This window comes from Leptodactylus fuscus, chromosome 7 (assembly GCF_031893055.1).
Source record: "Leptodactylus fuscus isolate aLepFus1 chromosome 7, aLepFus1.hap2, whole genome shotgun sequence".
Taxonomy (NCBI): domain Eukaryota; kingdom Metazoa; phylum Chordata; class Amphibia; order Anura; family Leptodactylidae; genus Leptodactylus; species Leptodactylus fuscus.
In genome coordinates this window covers 141,799,040-141,811,714 of record NC_134271.1, presented here as the reverse complement: position 1 = coordinate 141,811,714, position 12,675 = coordinate 141,799,040, and the positions used below count along the sequence as shown (strand labels likewise).

Sequence of the window (12,675 nt, the reverse complement as noted above, 5' to 3'; positions counted from 1 at the left end):
GTACCACATGCCGGGGGATTGGATACACGCGTCTACACACAGTTCCACACGCCGTAGGATTAGATACGCGCCTCTTCACACAATACCACACAGGGGAGGATTAGATACACGTGTCTTTACACAGTTGTACATGCCATAGGATTAGATACACGCGTCTACACACAGTACCACATGCCATAGGATTAGATACACGCGTCTGCACACAGTTCCACATGCCATAGGATTAGATACGCGCATCTACACACAGTACCACATGCCGTAGAATTAGATACACACGTCTACACACAGTTCCACACTCCAGAAGATTAGATACGTGCGTCTGCACACAGTTGTACATGCCATAGGATTAGATACACGCGTCTGCACACAGTACCACATGCAGTAGGATTAGATACGTGCGTCTACACAAAGTTCCTCACGCCGAAGGATTAGATACACGCCTCTTCACACAATACCACACAGGGGAGGATTAGATACGTGTGAGTGCACACAGTACCACACTTTGGAGGATTAGATACATGCCTCTGCACACAGTACCACAAGCCAGAGAATTAGATACGCGTCTCAGCACACAGTATCACACGGGGGAGGATTAGATACGTGTGTGTGCACACAGTACCACACTTTGGAGGATTAGATACATGCCTCTGCACACAGTACCACAAGCCAGAGAATTAGATACGCGTCTCAGCACACAGTATCACACGGGGGAGGATTAGATATGCACGTCTGCACACAGTACCACACGGGGGAGGATTAGATACGCGCGTCTACACACAATACCACATGCCATAGGATTAGATATGCGCATCTGCACACAGTACCACATGCCGGGGGATTGGATACACGCGTCTACACACAGTTCCACACGCCGTAGGATTAGATACGCGCCTCTTCACACAATACCACACAGGGGAGGATTAGATACACGTGTCTTCACACAGTTGTACACGTCATAGGATTAGATACACGCGTCTACACACAGTACCACATGCCATAGGATTAGATACGCGCATCTACACACAGTACCACATGCCGTAGAATTAGATACACGCGTCTACACACAGTTCCACACTCCAGAAGATTAGATACGTGCGTCTGCACACAGTTGTTCACGCCATAGGATTAGATACACGCGTCTGCACACAGTACCACATGCAGTAGGATTAGATACGTGTGTCTACACAAAGTTCCTCACGCCGAAGGATTAGACACACGCCTCTTCACACAATACCACACAGGGGAGGATTAGATACGTGTGAGTGCACACAGTACCACACTTTGGAGGATTAGATACATGCCTCTGCACACAGTACCACAAGCCAGAGAATTAGATACGCGTCTCAGCACACAGTATCACACGGGGAGGATTAGATACGCGCGTCTGCACACAGTACCACTCGGGGGGAGGATTAGATACGCGCGTCTACACACAGTACCACATGCCATAGGATTAGATATGCGCATCTGCACACAGTACCACATGCCGGGGGATTGGATACACGCGTCTACACACAGTTCCACACGCCGTAGGATTAGATGCGTGCCTCTTCACACAATACCATACAGGGGAGGATTAGATACACGTGTCTTCACACAGTTGTACACGCCATAGGATTAGATACACGCGTCTGCACACAGTACCACATGCCATAGGATTAGATACGCGCGTCTACACACAGTACCACATGCCGAAGGATTAGATACACAGATCAGCACACAGTATCACATGCCAGAGGATTAGATACACGGGTCTCCACACAGTATCACATGCCAGAGGATTAGATACATGGGTCTCCACACAGTATCACATGCCAGAGGATTAGATACACGGGTCTCCACACAGTCCCACACACCAGAGGATTAAATACGCATTTCTGCACACAGTTCCACACACTGAAGGATTTGATATGTGCGTCTGCACACGGTTCCACATGCCGAAGGATTAGATACAGGCGTCTACACACAGTTCCACACACCAGAGGATTAGATACGTGCGTTTGCACACATTTGTACACGCCATAGGATTAGATACACGCGTCTGCACAGAGTACCACATGCCGTAGGATTAGATACACGCGTCTACACACAGTTCCACATACCAGAGGATTAGATACGCGCGTCTGCACACAGTTGTACACGCCATAGGATTAGATACACGCGTCTGCACACAGTACCACATGCAGTAGGATTAGATATGCGCGACTACACATAGTTCCACACGCCAAAGGATTAGATACGCGCCTCTTCACACAATACCACACAAGGGAGGATTAGATACGTGTGTGTGCACACAGTACCACACTTTGGAGGATTAGATACATGCCTCTGCACACAGTACCACAAGCCAGAGAATTAGATACGCGTCTCAGCACACAGTATCACACGGGGGAGGATTAGATATGCGTTTTTGCACACAGTACCACACGGGGGAGGATTAGCTACGCGTGTCTACACACAGTACCACATGCCATAGGATTAGATACGCGCATCTGCACACAGTACCACATGCCGGGGATTGGATACACGCGTCTACACACAGTTCCACATGCCGTAGGTTTAGATACGCGCCTCTTCACACAATACCACACAGGGAAGGATTAGATACACGTGTCTTCACACAGTTGTACATGCCGTAGGATTAGATACACGCGTCTGCACACATTACCACATGCCGTAGGATTAGATACGCGCGTCTACACACAGTACCACATGCCGTAGGATTAGATACATGCGTCTGCACACAGTACCACATGCCGTAGGATTAGATACGCGCGTCTACACACAGTACCACATGCCGTAGGATTAGATACACGCGTCTGCACACATTACCAAATTCCGTAGGATTAGATACGCATGTCTGCAAACAGTACCACATGCCGTAGGATTAGATACCCACGTCTACACACAGTTCCACATGCCGTAGGATTAGATACGCACCTCTTCACACAATACCGCACAGGGAAGGATTAGATACATGCATCTGCACACAGTACCACACGCCAGAGTATTAGATACGCGCATCTGCACACAGTACCGCAAGCCAGAGTCATTAGATATGCGCTTCTGCACACAGTTTCACTTACTGGAGGATTAGATACGCGCCTCTTCACACAATACCACACGGGGAGGATTAGATATGTGCATCTGCACAAAGTACCACACCAACAAGTATTGGATACTTGCATCTAAACACAGTACTACACGGGGAAGGATTAGATACAGCTTTACTCCAGGTATCCATAACAACTGATCACAGGTTTTTCACTGACATCCAAAATGAGATACACATAATCACATGACGCTTATGGACATACACACAAACAACATACAAAATACATCAGTGCAAAACTGGACAATTCTTATGAGGCCACTACACAAACATAAAATGTAATATACCCGTGCGAAGCCGGGTCCTCCCTCTAGTATAATATACAATTAGGGTTGAGCGATCGGGATCAGGAAAGATCGGATCCCAATCGGCGATCGAGCAAATTTCACGATCGGGATCGGCTGGAGAATGATCGAAAATCGGATTTTGAAATCTCAAGATCGGCTCAACTGTACTGTATATATAATATACAATTAAGGTTGAGCGATCAGGAAAGATCAGATCCCGATCGGCGATTGAGTAAATTTCACGATCAGGATCGTCTGGAAAATGATCGGAAATTGGATTTTGAAATCGATCCTGAAATCTCAAGATCGGCACAACCCTAGTTCTAACCAAAACTATGACTGTAAAACATACTGGGCAGCATTTTGTAATCATCCTCTGGGAGGTGATAGAATGTAGTCGTAGTCATGCTCCTTTCCCATCACATCGCTCCCTTTTTTTTTCATGGATTTTGGCTACTTTCTAATCACACTACGCACCTAAATCTGAGGAAGCGGCTTACTTTTCCTTGTCAAGTCTTCCTGAAGTACAGGAGTTACTGGCTTTTCCCTCATGGGTCCGAGAGCTCCTTGGGGTCAGTCACACGCCCTTCCACGCCCATTTTGGAGGCGGGCTCCATGCTTCAAGACTGAAGCACAAAAATATGCCACTCACACTTTCTAGTGATATGACTGGTATATACTGTGTCTGTGTCACATACAAAGTAATAGATATCCACCTAGGCCCGGGTGAGTTTCCCGTTCTTCAAAGAGTCCAGGAGGTCTCCCGTTATTTCGGAAGTCTACCAGACATTCCAGGAGAGATGAAAATTCTGCCCTTACCCTGAGTACAAAAGGCTCAAAGGTGTGACTTGCACAAAAAGGAGACGGATGAGTCAGGAATACAAGCCTACTTCAGTGACTTGGTGACCAAAACCAACTCTCCGTAGCCTACAAAATGGCCGCCTGGAGCTTCACCTCTCTACACTGAGTAACAGAATGAAAGATTAGGGTACAAACTATTGCTGTAAACGTGGCCCCCACAACTACACCCCATTTCATGGTCGGACTCCCTTCTTCAGGTTAAACTGCCGATCCCTCCTCCTGATTTTATATAGACATACACTACACAGTGAATTATCGGAGTCTTATTATGGAAACCACAGCCAGTTTGTTATATCAGTGTCAGGACGCAAGTCCTGTTGTCGGCTGATATCACATAACACAGGCGAGTGATGGACTCTCAAGACGTCAGACTGGGCGTCCTTGTGTGAGGTCACAAAAATGTCCGCACTTTATACTGTCAGATTTAATGACTCACAAAGTCACACTTGTGTCCCTGATAAAACCCATCGCCGTGTCGTTCTCAGAGATCAGATTCATCATGTCAGAGGGGTTATGGGAAAAAATCTAAAGCTGCCCTTCACGTATAAAGTGCTTATGGGAACCGGGTTCATGTTTTTCCAAAATAAATTTAATTTTATGAGAACACTAAGAAGATGCCAGTGATGATAAGGAGAAAAGTCACAGAGCAACTCCTGTCACATGTCATCTTCCTTCCAGTTCAGATCTATATTTTTGTCCACAAGGGGCAGTATTATAGTAGTTATATTCTTGTACATAGGAGCAGTATTATAGTAGTTATATTCTTGTACATAGGAGCAGTATTATAGTAGCTATATTCTTGTACATAGGAGCAGTATTATAGTAGTTATATTCTTGTACATAGGAGGTAGTATTATAGTAGTTATATTCTTGTACATAGGAGCAGTATTATAGTAGCTATATTCTTGTACATAGGAGCAGTATTATAGTAGTTATATTCTTGTACATAGGAGCCGTATTATAGTAGTTATATTCTTGTACATAGGAGTAGTATTATAGTAGTTATATTCTTGTACATAGGAGTAGTATTATAGTAGTTATATTCTTGTACATAGGAGTAGTATTATAGTAGTTATATTCTTGTACATAGGAGCAGTATTATAGTAGTTATATTCTTGTACATAGGAGGCAGTATTATAGTAGTTATATTCTTGTACATAGGGGGCAGTATTATAGTAGTTATATTCTTGTACATAGGAGCAGTATTATAGTAGCTATATTCTTGTACATAGGAGCCGTATTATAGTAGTTATATTCTTGTACATAGGAGGTAGTATTATAGTAGTTATATTCTTGTACATAGGAGCAGTATTATAGTAGTTATATTCTTGTACATAGGAGTAGTATTATAGTAGTTATATTCTTGTACATAGGAGTAGTATTATAGTACTTATATTCTTGTACATAGGAGCAGTATTATAGTAGTTATATTCTTGTATATAGGAGTAGTATTATAGTAGTTATATTCTTGTACATAGGAGCAGTATTATAGTAGTTATATTCTTGTACATAGGAGGCAGTATTATAGTAGTTATATTCTTGTACATAGGGGGCAGTATTATAGTAGTTATATTCTTGTACATAGGAGCAGTATTATAGTAGCTATATTCTTGTACATAGGAGCCATATTATAGTAGTTATATTCTTGTACATAGGAGCAGTATTATAGTAGTTATATTCTTGTACATAGGAGTAGTATTATAGTAGTTATATTCTTGTACATAGGAGGTAGTATTATAGCAGTTATATTCTTGTACATAGGAGTAGTATTATAGTAGTTATATTCTTGTACATAGGACTAGTATTATAGCAGTTATATTCTTGTACATAGGAGCAGTATTATAGCAGTTATATTCTTGTACATAGGACTAGTATTATAGCAGTTATATTCTTGTACATAGGAGCAGTATTATAGTAGTTATATTCTTGTACATAGCTGTAGTATTATAGTAGTTATATTCTTGCACATAGGGGCAGTATTATAGTAGTTATATTCTTGTACATAGGAGCAGTATTATAGTAGTTATATTCTTGTACATTGGAGCAGTATTATAGTAGTTATATTCTTGTACATAGGAGCAGTATTATTGTAGTTATATTCTTGTACATAGCAGTATTATAGTAGTTATATTGTTGTATATAGGAGCAGTATTATAGTAATTATAGTCTTGTACATAGGAGTAGTATAAGGGGGAGTTCACACGGAGTAACGTGCCGCGTGATGTGGCACGTATACGCCGTGTGAGCTTTTGCGGGCCGTATACACTCCCATTGATTTCAATGGGAGCGTGGATTGTATACGCGGCACTATTTTGCGTCGGTGATTTTGCAAAAATTTTTTTTGCAAAATCACGGCCGCAAAATAGCGCCATGTATACGATCCCGACTCCCATTGAAATCAATGGGAGTGTATACGGCCCGCAAAAGCTCACACGGCGTATACGTGCCACATCACGCGGCACATTACTCCGTGTGAACTCCCCCTTATACTACTCCTATGTACAAGACTGGAACCGTATTGTCTTTAGTGATAAATCCAAGGATCCAGCAATGGTCAGGTTGGAGGATGGAGACCTTGTGGTAAGCACTTCCATCCTGGCTTTGCTATGGAGGTACCCTGCCCCTTGCTGGTGTGATGATCTGGGGAGCCATCACATAGGACAGTCAGGCACCGCTAGTAGTGATATAAGGGATAATAACGGCTCATTGCATCCCGGACCACATGTGTTACCTCTCTTGGCAGGATGAACAACTGGCATTATTCAGCAGGATAATGCTCACCCCACCCAACAAGAGTTTCTTAGTCTTCAGCACATTACAACACTTCCTGGTCCTGCCCAGGCACCAGATTTATCACCAATCCTGCATTTATGGGGCCAGCTGGGACACCAACTCCTCCAGCCTATGAGCATGCAGGATCTACAGGTCTGTAACATCTGTGGGCAAATGTACCACAGTTGACCATATAGAACTTGTATACCTCCATATCCTACTGTATCTCGTCTTGTATCTAGGCTAGAGGTGCCCAACAGGATCTTAGGGCCTCTGCCTAAACGTTTAGTTGTATTTTGGTTGTAATATAATGTAATACTTCCATGTATCATCACCATATAATACTTCCATATACTTGCCTACATGAATACAGGTGATACAGTGTCCCTACCGCCAAATAACACTGCAAAATATGCATACTGATACATAAGGTGCCTAAATAATTATGCTCCGAGTAAATACAGTGCTTATATAATGCCATCAAAATACTGCTCCAATAAAACCACCATACAGTGCTCCAATAATACAGTCATACAGTGTTCCAATAAGGCTACCATACACTACTACAATAAGTCCACTATTTCTTGTTCCAATAATACCATTATATAGTGCTCCATGATACTACCATACAGTGTTTCAATAACATCACAATACAGTGGTTCAATAATACATCCATACCGCGTTCCAAGATAACCATCATGCTCCGATAAATCCACCAAACACTGCTCCAATAAAACTATCATACACATGCTCCAATAATACATCCATACAGTGCTCCAATAAGGCTACCATACACTGCTCCTATAATTCCATTATTTAGTGCTTCAATAAAATCACAACATTGGGATCCAATAATACATCCATATTGTGCTCCAATAATACAACCATACAGTGTTTCAATACGCCCACCATACTCAGCTACAATAAGACCACCTGTGCCCCAACACCACCAAACACTGCTCCAATAATACAATCATACACATGTTCCAATGATACCATATAGAGCTTTAAAAACATCACAATATTGTGTTCATATAACACAACCGTTCTATAAAATACACTGCTTCAATAAGAACACCATACAGCTCTCCAACAACCCATACAGTGCTCCAATAATACCATGAAATAGTGCTCCAATAATACCGTCATACAATGTTCCAATAAGGCCACCATACTCCGCTATAATAAGACCACCATGGAGTGCTCAAATAATATCACAATATAGTGCTGAAATGATACTACGATACAGTGCTCCAATAATGCTATCATATAGTGCTCCAATAATACCATGAAATAGTGCTCCAATAATACCGTCATACAATGTTCCAATAAGGCCACCATACTCCGCTATAATAAGACCACCATAGAGTGCTCAAATAATATCACAATATAGTGCTGAAACGATACTACGATACAGTGCTCCAATGATACTACCATATAGTGCTCCATTACTACCAGCACATAGTGTTCCAGTATTACCATACCTATCATCATCTGATGGCGGTATTAGTATTCTGAGTATTATTAGTACTAGGAGGCAGGACATCAGTGGAGACCCCGACTCCTACTGGTGTTGTCACCTTCAGCCTTTACTACATTGTGTACATGATATAATACTTCCATATGAACATTCGGAGCACCCCAAAAGAGTGCCCCATAAACTCTGCCGGAGTGGATCTATAAAGAGTTACTACTAGCCCCATAAACAACACTAGTAGGGGTTATCAGCCAGAGTGGCCCCATAAACTCAGTCAGAGTGGCCCCATAAACTGTCAGGGTGGCCCCATATACAATGACAGAGTTCCTATGAGCAGTACTTATCGGGATGCCTCCATAAACAGTGACAGCTATGGTACATATATAAATAGTGCCAACCAAAGTCCCCATATAAACAGTGCCAGACAAACCACCCTATAAATACTTCCAGTCAGAGTGTCCCCATAAGCATTGTTTAGCAGAGTGTTCCCATAAACTGTCAGCCATAGTTCTTATATAAACCGTGTTCGACCCAAATCCTATATAAAGAGCGCCATTGAGAACACCCTAGTGACCCATAAACAGTGCCAGTCGGAGTACCCCCATACCAGTATTGGTAAACTGTAACAGTTAGAGTTCCCATATAAACAGTATTGACCAGAGTGCCCCATAAACAATGCTACAGAGTCCTCATATATAGTGACAGCTAGAGCACCCCATAGTGCCAGGCAGAGTGCCCCCATAAGCAGAGTGTTCCCATATACTGTGTCGGACATATTCCCTCTATAGTCCCTATGTAGATTGGCAGTGAGGACACCCTATAAAAATCCCAGTCAGAGTACCCCATGCATGGATCCAACCAGTGCCCCGATAACAGCGTCAGTCGGAGTGGCCCCATAAGCAGAGTCATCCCAAGTTTCCACATAAACAGCGCCAATCATGGTGCCCCCACAAACCGTGTCACACAGTGCCCGTAGAGAGAGTGCCCCCATAACCGACATATCTACATGATATATGGCAGACAGAATAGCCCTCTACTCACTAATATATATGACCGCTGCTCAGCAGCATCCTCTTCCCTGAAATACTCTGTGCTTCTGTGATCACTTGGAACATACAGTTGTAATATGAGGCGGTTACCCCAGTACAGACCCCATTATTATCTGATATGTATTACTGATGTAGATCTTGGTGAGTGGGGGTCTGCTCGGTAGCTATGGACAACCCCATTCACATTCACAGACCCCCAATTTAATAAGCCATCTAAGCCCGATCATCATTACTGTGAGTGAGGGGTGAGTGTGAGGGTCTATGGTCAGGTGGATTGGTGACGGCAGGTAGGTAGGGTCTGTACTCACCTCTATATCAGATGAGAGGGTCCCTGGGGGTCTTCTGGGGGTCCCCGCTATATACAGCAGAGGTGCAGGTTTATCCTCCGGCGGTGTAGTGAGAAGTGCAGGCAGGGGCTATGGCAGAGCCGTATCTGAGGAGGAGGGGGCAGGAAAAGTGCTGGGACCGAGAATTTACAGGAAGTTTTTACAAGGAAGCTCTGACAGAGGATGCGATTTGGCGCAGCCTTAGATGTGTGTAGTGTAGGGCTGGGAACAAAGTCATGGGAGGGGGTGAGGGGAGGGGGCCAATGACCGCCTGCTACTCATTATATTATTACTGTACACCGCTGTCATTATAGCTGAGGAAGGCTTAGATACACGGCTCAGTATACAGTATCATACATGAGAGGATTAGATACACAGCTCAGTATACAGTATCACACAGGATAGGATTAGATACACAGCTCAGTATACAGTATCATACATGAGAGGATTAGATACACAGCTCAGTATACAGTATCACACAGGATAGGATTAGATACACAGCTCAGTATACAGTATCACACAGGATAGGATTAGATACACAGCTCAGTATACAGTATCACACAGGATAGGATTAGATACACAGCTCAGTATACAGTATCATACATGAGAGGATTAGATACACAGCTCAGTATACAGTATCACACAGGATAGGATTAGATACACAGCTCAGTATACAGTATCACACAGGATAGGATTAGATACACAGCTCAGTATACAGTATCATACATGAGAGGATTAGATACACAGCTCAGTATACAGTATCACACAGGATAGGATTAGATACACAGCTCAGTATACAGTATCACACAGGATAGGATTAGATACACAGCTCAGTATACAGTATCACACAGGATAGGATTAGATACACAGCTCAGTATACAGTATCACACAGGATAGGATTAGATACACAGCTCAGTATACAGTATCACACAGGATAGGATTAGATACACAGCTCAGTATACTGTATCACACAGGATAGGATTAGATACACAGCTCAGTATACAGTATCACACAGGATAGGATTAGATACACAGCTCAGTATACAGTATCACACAGGATAGGATTAGATATACAGCTCAGTATACAGTATCACACAGGATAGGATTAGATACACAGCTCAGTATACAGTATCACACAGGATAGGATTAGATACACAGCTCAGTATACTGTATCACACAGGATAGGATTAGATACACAGCTCAGTATACAGTATCACACAGGATAGGATTAGATACACAGCTCAGTATACAGTATCACACAGGATAGGATTAGATACACAGCTCAGTATACAGTATCACACAGGATAGGATTAGATACACAGCTCAGTATACAGTATCACACAGGATAGGATTAGATACACAGCTCAGTATACAGTATCACACAGGATAGGATTAGATACACAGCTCAGTATACAGTATTACACATGATAGGATTAGATACACAGCTCAGTATACAGTATCACACAGGATAGGATTAGATACACAGCTCAGTATACAGTATCAGTTGGTTGGCAGTGTTGTAACGGTCATACCGTATTTTCGTACTTTGTTATTTGTTTAATAAATCGGCCTGAACAGGCCAAATTAAATCCAGTCAGATGTGTTTGTGTCTTATTGGGAGGGGTGGGGCGTTTTAAATGGTAAGTGATCTCGATTATAGTAATCACCGGGAGTGAACTATATTCCTCCTCCCCGCGTCAAGTTTTGATACACAGGCTCAGCAGACAGCATCTCACACGGTAGGCTTAGATACAAGACAGGCACACAATATCACACATGATAGGCTTAGATACAGCATGGTAGGCATAGACACAGCACAAGCTTCATTACTGTACAGGGCTATGAATGGGAAATAACATTACATCCCTACCAAGGAGTCCCGACATGTCGTCTGAGGTGGTGATAGGATTAGATACACAGTCTTAGCACAGTATTACACAGGATAGACTTAGATACACCAGCTCAGCAAATAGTATCACACATGATATTCTTATACTGTAACCCGGCATACAGTATGTCACATGATGGGATTAGATACACAGAATTATTGAAGGATTGCAGCTTGTCCTGTCCCATCTCAGTTTTAGGGGGCGCATGTATCGAAATTAGTGGGGTACAGCCATAAAGGGAGGACGGGCTCATGTAACAGTCATATATAGTGTATGTACTGTAAGGCTCCATACACACAGCCGTATTCACCGTTACCATGTTTTTCACAGCCATTAGATTGTAATGGCCCCATAACCGTATATGATAACACAGGTCCGTGTATGGGGCTGTGAGCCCAGGGCAAAAGTCAGGGCAGGTCCTGTACCGGCCCGGGCTCAGTGAAGTAGATGAAATGGTCTATGGAGACACGGGCAACACACGTGTCTAGTCCACTGCTCTGCTGCCATCTACTGGCTAACTCTCACATTGACCACTGCTTGAGATATATACAGTATATATATCTGCTCACGACTTCGTCTGCGGGTTGGCGTTGGCGCTGAGCCGCTTCTATTTAGCCAAGTCGTGTTGATTACGATCCGCCGTGCGCCTCCACTTCCTTTCGGCCTTTCTACCTACTGCCTGCTCCTGCCTTCCCCCCTGTCACCCGCCCCCTCCCGTCCCTGCTCCTATGGCCCTGCTTCTGTTGGCGCCCCCGGTTCCCCTTCTGTGTCGCGGGCCTTTGGCCCCCAACCTCCTATCCCAGGGACCCCCTTCACAGGCGCCATTTCCCTCAGCGCCCCCCCCCCCCCCCCCCCGTATCTTGCGGCTCCCCGGGCCCCCTGCCCGCGTGACAACCCCCAACC

General features: G+C 43.6%; 2 protein-coding genes across 2 annotated transcripts in view; both read right to left on the bottom strand.

Moving 5' to 3' along the window:
* PEAR1 (platelet endothelial aggregation receptor 1) overlaps positions 1-9,947 on the bottom strand; it is a 120,071-nt gene extending 110,124 nt beyond the window's left edge. The window contains exon 1 of the mRNA XM_075283177.1: positions 9,867-9,947. The gene's annotated coding sequence lies outside the window, so the exon portion shown is untranslated. The remainder of the gene's footprint in view (positions 1-9,866) is intronic.
* The window catches only part of LOC142214600 (uncharacterized), a 43,293-nt gene that overhangs the window by 14,403 nt on the left and 16,215 nt on the right, over positions 1-12,675 (bottom strand). The gene's annotated exons all lie outside the window — the stretch shown is intronic.